The following is a 7,707-nucleotide window of genomic DNA, read 5'->3' as shown; positions in this document are numbered from 1 at the left end:
TAATTCATTTTATATATTTTCTGGGTTGACCATGTAAACATAACTAGCATTATGTTTACATTACGTTCATTACCACATTCTCATTAGATTGAGTTAAATTCATTTTATATATTTTCTGGGTTGACCATGTAAACATAACTAGCATAGTGGTTAAGAACATGGACTTGAACCAGATTTGCCAAGTTTGAACAATGCTTCTGCCATAGAAGCTTGAGTAATTTTCCTCACTTCTATCCTCATTTCCTAATGGTATCAACTTCCAAATGCTTTGGGAGAATTAATTGAATTGATATAGGTAAAGATTTTAGAGCAGTGTCTGTCCATTGTAAGCATCTCTAAGATTCTGCCATTCCTATATTATTATTCCTTAAAATAATATTAGGATTCTCTACTGTAACTTTCTGCTTCACATACAATTTTAGTAGAGTGAAGAAAAGTTGGCAGTACCAAATGAGGGAAGAGTCTTGCCCTTTGTTTTTAAACGTCAAGGTAACCATTTTTAAAAATATCTAATTTCTATGACATGACCCGTCACCAAAATTTCTCTTTCCTGTGGTTCAAATGAGGTCTACTTCAGTAGACAATTCAGCAAGAATCAACAGCGGAAATGCAAAACACAGTGCTAAAAAAAATCTTTCACTCTTATTTACACAACAGTTTATATTGAGTATTAATATTTAAATTCTTTTAAAAAACCATACTTTTTCCCTTATTTCATCAATATAGATAACAAATATAATTTATTTTGTCTATTTAAAAAGAAGAAAAACAGTAGATAACCAGGGAAATTTAACACTTCCCTGAAATCTAAATGTAGCATCTTTTTAATCAAAAACAACAGGTTAATCCTGGCTTTGGAATCAGAAAAATCATATTAAAAATGCATACAGTGTGATTCATTCAAAACCTGAATATAGAAACATATAATTCTATAAAGCCACAGAGATTTTTAGATCAAAGCAAAAAAAGGTAAATCAAACCTGAAATGAATGGATTAACAGAAATGGGAGCGTTACCGTAATATTCCTTTATATTCAGTAACAGAGAGGCAGATTTTGTCAAATCTTGCTTTCTAATTCCCATCTGGAAAAGCCTTGCTCTGGAAGTGAACAGGTTTGAAGGAATGCCTTTGACATCTGTAAAGTTAAAAAGCATCAATAATTGGAATGGGTTTAATCCCTCATTCAACAGCAGGTACTTTATACACAATCATAAGAAGTGATGAAAGTCAGGCACAGATGTACAAATTGTTAGATTTAATCAGATTGGTTCTCTACCCCTGGTTTAGTCTATTCTGTTTTAGCTTCTACTTAACCCGAGTTAATGGAAGGAGATGGTCATATGTATAAGGAACAAATCCAGATCAAAAATCATTTTGGAGATGTCGGGTGACAGCGGAGCTTAACCCATGAACCACCAGATATAGAAAGTTTTCATTAACAGTTCTTTGTGTATCATCATTCATTTTAGTCTATATTAAATTGATTCTGTGAAAAGGGCCTACCTAGTGTTTGTGCCTTTGATATTCTGATATAAGAAGAGACTGTGTCAAAGAGAAACAATAGTGGATAGAAGGGTCAAAATAAACAGAGGAAATATACCTGAGACTTAGAGGCTGACAATACCAGCTGTCCCTGATGTCTAAAATATTTATTGGAGCAGCACACACATTTAGATGTTCTTCAATTTATTCCCTATTCACAGTTCCAGCTGTTAAGTAGTCACTCTCTTTCCGAATAGCAGTATGGAGATGGAGAAAATAAGATGGAGAAATTTGTAATTGCACAATCAAATTACAGTATAGATTTAACTAGAAACTGATTAAAAAACTTATGCTTATCTATCAACATCCTAAATTTTGGGAAAGTGTTTTTATTTCAATTATTTCCTATTACTATGTCCTATTGGAAGTCTTAAGGAAAACTTGAAAATATTCTATAACATGATTCATCAGAACCATTAAGCATATTATTGCCTACTAGATTCTTTTTTATTTTATTTTTGTGATCAAGTTTCACTCTTGTTGCCCAGGCTGGAGTGCAATGGTGCAATCTCGGCTCACTGTCACCTCCATCTCCTGTGTTCAAGCGATTCTTTTGCCTCAGCCACCCGAGTAGCTGGGTTTACAGGCATGTGCCACCATGCCCAACTAATTTTGTATTTTTAGTAGAGGTAGGGCTTCTCCATGTTGGTCAGGCTGGTCTCAAACTCCCGACCTCAGGTGATTTGCCCACCTCGGTGGCCTCCCAAAATGCTGAGATTGCAGGCGTGAGCCACTGTGCCCAGCCCAATTTTTTATTTTTTTATTTTTTTTTATTTTTGAGACAAACACTCTTTTGCTCATACTGGAGTAGAGAGGCACCATCATAGCTCACCACAGCCTCGACCTCTAGGCTGAAGTGGTCCTCCTGCCTCAGACTCCCTAGTGGCTGGGACTACAGGCACACACCACCATGCCTGCTCATTTTTGTGTTTTTTTTGTAGAGATAGGGTCTCAATATGTTGTCCAGGCTAGTCTCCAACTCCTGGCCTTAAGCAATCCTCTCGTCTCAGCCTCCCAAAGTGCTGAGATTACAGGCATAAACCACTGCACCTAGCCCAGATTCTTTATATGGTGCTGTACATGCTCTTGTAAAATAAACCAAAAACTTGGATAATAGATTATATAAGAACTAATACTACTAGAAATCGTTATTTTCAAACTCAGTCATACATGCAAATGTGCTTTTACTTTCTAACATCCCATATTGTACATATTAGTTGTCAGTATTCTTGTACTTCCATAATGATAGAAATATCTTAAAATTAAGGAATTTAATAGTCAAATAGAGATTTACATTCAGAGAAAAGAAAAATACCCTTTTCAGTTTTATCTCATTTTCATGCAAATAATTTTTGTTCTTAGTCTCCCATCTTCATTAAATCTTGATTTCAGTATAAAAAATCTGCAAACTCCATATGCAGCAACCTCTCTCCTTCTGACCTCAATCATACACAAAACTTTAAAACAGAATTATTTCTTACCATATGGGATCTGAGACTAAGATCAAACCCAACCTAGACAAATGCCATGCAGTAAGCTGACAACTGCTCCTGGAGACCTGGGCAATGCCTGGGAGAGCACCTGCCAGGGCCTACTGTTTTCAAACGAGTTTCATTTCTCTAACAATTTAAATCTGCCAAGAAGAAACCGAGACAATCAAGCTTTGTGCCAAAAAGCCCCAAGCTTAAGCGAGAGATGTATCCTCTCTTTAGCCTGCTGATGAGAGAGAGAGCAGAGGGAGAGGAAAGGATAAAGATTCATAATGAGTGGGACAGAGGCTCATATGCTTTTGGAATGCCACAACAGGACAATTTCTGGCCCTAATGATGTTACTTTGTTGAGCTTCATACCCGGAATAGAGCACACCCTTTTCCTTTTTCTAAGTTCCATTACATTTGGGATTGAGTATTATCTATGCCATATCTTCTTCCCATTTCCCCATCCTCACCCTCCCACAACTGTGTCACCAGAGAAACATCCCACTACAGAGGCTCCTGGTCCAATTTTGAATTTAAAACCTTGGGGCCAAGGAAACCTTCCCAGAGAGACCCAACATACTCTGCTGTTAGTTTCCTGGCATTTTACTTCTTTATATCACCTCAAATTCACCTTCGAAAAGGGAGTAAATGAGAAAGTCAGAATATCTATCACATGGACTACAATTTGTGAGAAAAGGAGAGCAAAAGAGAGGGCCTAGTGGTCGCTTTCTACCCCAAAGAGCCATATGCCCTGAGAACGGCTGAGAACATCCTCTGCCAACCCAGCAGCAGCATTCCTAACACCTTGCGTTTGAGAAATGAAAGACCTACTGTTTATTTTCACAGGTCCAGGTGGTAAAAATCCAAACTTTATCCAAGCAGATATCTTCAATCGTAATACCAAATGACAATAAACTGAGGTAAAATGTTGCTGTTGCAAATATACAAATGAGTACAATGTGTACTATTTTGAGGTACAATATTTTCAGAACTACAAATTTATGATGCTTCTAGCACCTGAAATATAATCTTTTGAATCATACTGTTCTGGATTCAAATCCCAGCTTCCCACCAAGTAGCTGTGTGACTGGGAAATTTATTTATAAATTATCTGAGCTCTGGCTTTTCTTCACAAGGAACATCAAAAACATATTTCATAGGGTAATTTTGTGAGAATGAAAAAGCCGAGATAATTGATGTAAAGCACATAGGACTATTGCAAAGTTGTCACTGATGCATGGTAAGCACTCCGTAAATTATAGCTATTAGAAGTTTTCCAATTTGGGATAAAAGTATGAAGTTAAATGAATTTGCTTATTTTGGCCTTAAGACAATCACCGCAAATATTTTGCTTTTGAAATTGTTTTGAGATTTTCTCTATTGTCTTCCATTTATCCTGAAAAATCCATTACTTATGACATGATATCAGAGTCATGTAGAAGGCAGATTAGGAAGAAGTGCTTTATAATCACAACTGAGAGTGAATTTAAAATTGACATTGGGTTGGGAATAAACAGAGATACCTTTCTGGAGGATAATTTGGCACCGTCTGTCAAAGCAATCAAAATTTAATTTCTAGGAATGTATCAAAGGGCATTATGATGATACAGTTCTAGTGATATACATTGCAAACTTTTTAAAATTAAAAACTTGTTTGTATGTCCATTGACAGAAGATTGTTTAAATATATTATGATACATCATACCAGTGGAATGTTATGTAACCATTTAAAATATTGTAGAAAAATACTGAATGACATAAAGAAAAATCACTTAAGTGAAAAAATCACACTGAAGACAATATTACAGTATCCTGTTTTTCATAGAGAGAAAGTCTTAAGAGGATATACACCAAAATATCAACATCTTATATCAGCATGGTAAGATTATGAATGATTTTATTTTAAGGTTTCTGTTCTTGATTTTCTGAAATGTAAATGATTTTTTGAACAAACATGTATTGGTTAGTAATTTTTAAATAATATAAAATAAATTTGAATTTTAAATTTTGCTATTTCATTGAAAATTCAGAAATGTAAATAATGATGTCTGTAAAGCAAAGCATAAATCCACACAAATTTATCCACATGTATTTATTCATATTTTCTCTAAAATGCCAGTATATTGATGTATATTATGTTTGCATACACAAGCATACTAACAGATGAAAAATTCCTACTAATTTCTCATAGAAAATCTGTGTATTTCTTCAAATATTCATTTAAATCCCAATGTAAAGCTCTAAGAAATAGTTTCAGAATATCTTTTAATGCCTCTTCTTTGTAAAGTCTTCAAATGCTGCTGACCTTGCATAATAATTTTTTTCTTACAACATATCAATTATTGTTCTGGCACCTCTGGCCTACTCATGAAATCAATGAAGTATGAAATGCCTCTGTGCAGAGTAATATTTCATATTTGGTACTTTATGTACTAATTACTTTTCTGTTTCTGCTAATACAGTCTGGGGGGAAAAAAACACCCCATTCTGTAATGACATGTCAATGGGGAAAGAAGGAAAATAGCAAACAATTCCAATTTGCTGACCTATTGAAAGCTGCTAAGAGAGGAGAATCTCCTGCACCAGTTCCCTCTGCTGTCAGTGTCTCCCCACTAAGCCAGCTGCTTAGCAAGTAAGGGGCCTTCTCATGGCGGAGCCTGGCTTTGCTGTGTTTAAAATAACACATGCAAGGTTTGAGAAGCAAGTCTTTCAAGTCACATCTCATTGTTTTGAGCCTGACATACAAAATAAAATCCAAAACCCAAAGTTCAACTCAATGTCAACCAAAGATGGAATACAGAGTGCAATTAAAATATTTCACAATTTACGAAATTATAATCTGCAAAGAGAAAGAAATGTGGGAAAATGCTAGTCTATTAAGATTCTGTTTAGTTGCCACTTCAGCTGCCCAACAGTTAAAATATAAATCAGTTTGATAATCTGAGAGCAGCAGTTTTAATCCTCAATTCCAGGGTGCTCTCTTTCTCTCTCTCTCACTCACACACAGACACACACACACACACACAGACACACACACACGCCAGTCATTCAGCCTGAACAGAAAAATTCAGGTGTCACATTTCTTGATTCAAGAGCTGTGTTAAGCGGTTATAAAGCTGCTGTAATTTACAGCAAAGAATAAAGTTAACCTGAGAGACCTCAGCCTCAATTTGCTAAAACTTATTACACCTCATTGGCCACCAAATAGCCAAAAGAAGAAAAAAGAAAAAAAAAAACTTATCTGAATAAGAGACTTGACTAGTATTAGCCTAGTGAGAAATGATCAGCTTAAAATTGCTCTGGCTACATCATAGGTTCAGATTAACACTATTTATGGTGTTATGATTTCCTATTTCCTGAGTTATATGAAAGCCAAAGGAGCTACTGTAACAGTACTAATGAGTCGATAGATGTTTTCAGATGTCTGTTTGACTCCTGAGTCTAATTAAATGTCTTAATATGACATATGTGGTTTTCCACTGAATATCCCAGCTGTGGAATTAATATGTTACAAAAATACATATACACAATTATCTCAAACTATAGTGAGTTTGAGGTTATAAATATACCAGTTATATTGAATTCACTAACATAGCACTTTGTAAAGTGCTATAAACATGCTAAATAAATGACCAAGAATGTGTAACTATTAATAACTAGCCTCTTGTTAATGACACCTCAAAGCCTTGTGAAGGAGAGTGCACTACTTGGATTTTGTACCGTACCATCTTTAATCCGTATTTTTCATGAGAGTTCTTTTGTAGCAATATGTATTCTCATGTGCCAAAATGTTTTGGGGGTTAATGCTAAAGATAGGGGTAAAGAACTCATGGTCAAAATGTTATGATGTCAAAGAAAAGTGACAAATGGCTGGTATACCCTAAATTAACAATCCAGTCCAAAATAATTCTAACAGTCTCAGAAATTATTCTATAATGGTAAATTTGGTGAGGTGAAATATTTGCCCACAACTTTTCAAAACTTCCATTATATATTAGCAGATATGTAACACATATTCTTTGTAGCACAAATCCCTTATTGACATTGATTATTATACTAGAAAAGAATTAAAATTTTAAAAATTTACTTGAGTGAGTCACAACATTTTTACATGTGTATCAGTCAATTGTAATCTCATGTGACTGGAGATTCTCAGATCTGATAACTTTCCAAAATATGATTCAGATACTAAAAATTACATTCATGACTAAAGAAGTAGGAGACATTCAAAGATATTAAACAGAAATCTATAGTACAAATGTGCTTTAAAACATCTATAAACTTTCTTTAAGAAATATGTAGAAAAAACAAGGCAAATATCCCTTTACCTTATTTGCCCACCTCACCTTCATTGCTCAAGTATTTAAAAGGTTGGTGTGTATTTGCTTTCTATTTTAGATTGCTTATTGTGTCACAATTTGTATATTAGTAGAGTTTATTCATTTATGAAAAAATAAAGTGTGTATATTAGGATGATTTTAAATAAAATTTAAAAGCAATCATTTCTAGCCATTGTGGGTTTATAGAGTTCTCTTAAATTCAGTTGATCTGAGAATTACTAAGGAAAATGAGCAACATATGTTCCGCTTAGAACATAGTACAATTTCAGAGTAAAATCAGAAGACTGTTGAATAGAAAGAGGACAAAGGTTAATGTTGGGAAGCAGAAATCACTTCTCACAAGTCG

This window comes from Cebus imitator, unplaced genomic scaffold (assembly GCF_001604975.1).
Source record: "Cebus imitator isolate Cc_AM_T3 unplaced genomic scaffold, Cebus_imitator-1.0 Scaffold740, whole genome shotgun sequence".
Taxonomy (NCBI): Eukaryota; Metazoa; Chordata; class Mammalia; order Primates; family Cebidae; genus Cebus; species Cebus imitator.
This window is presented reverse-complemented; position numbering follows the sequence as displayed.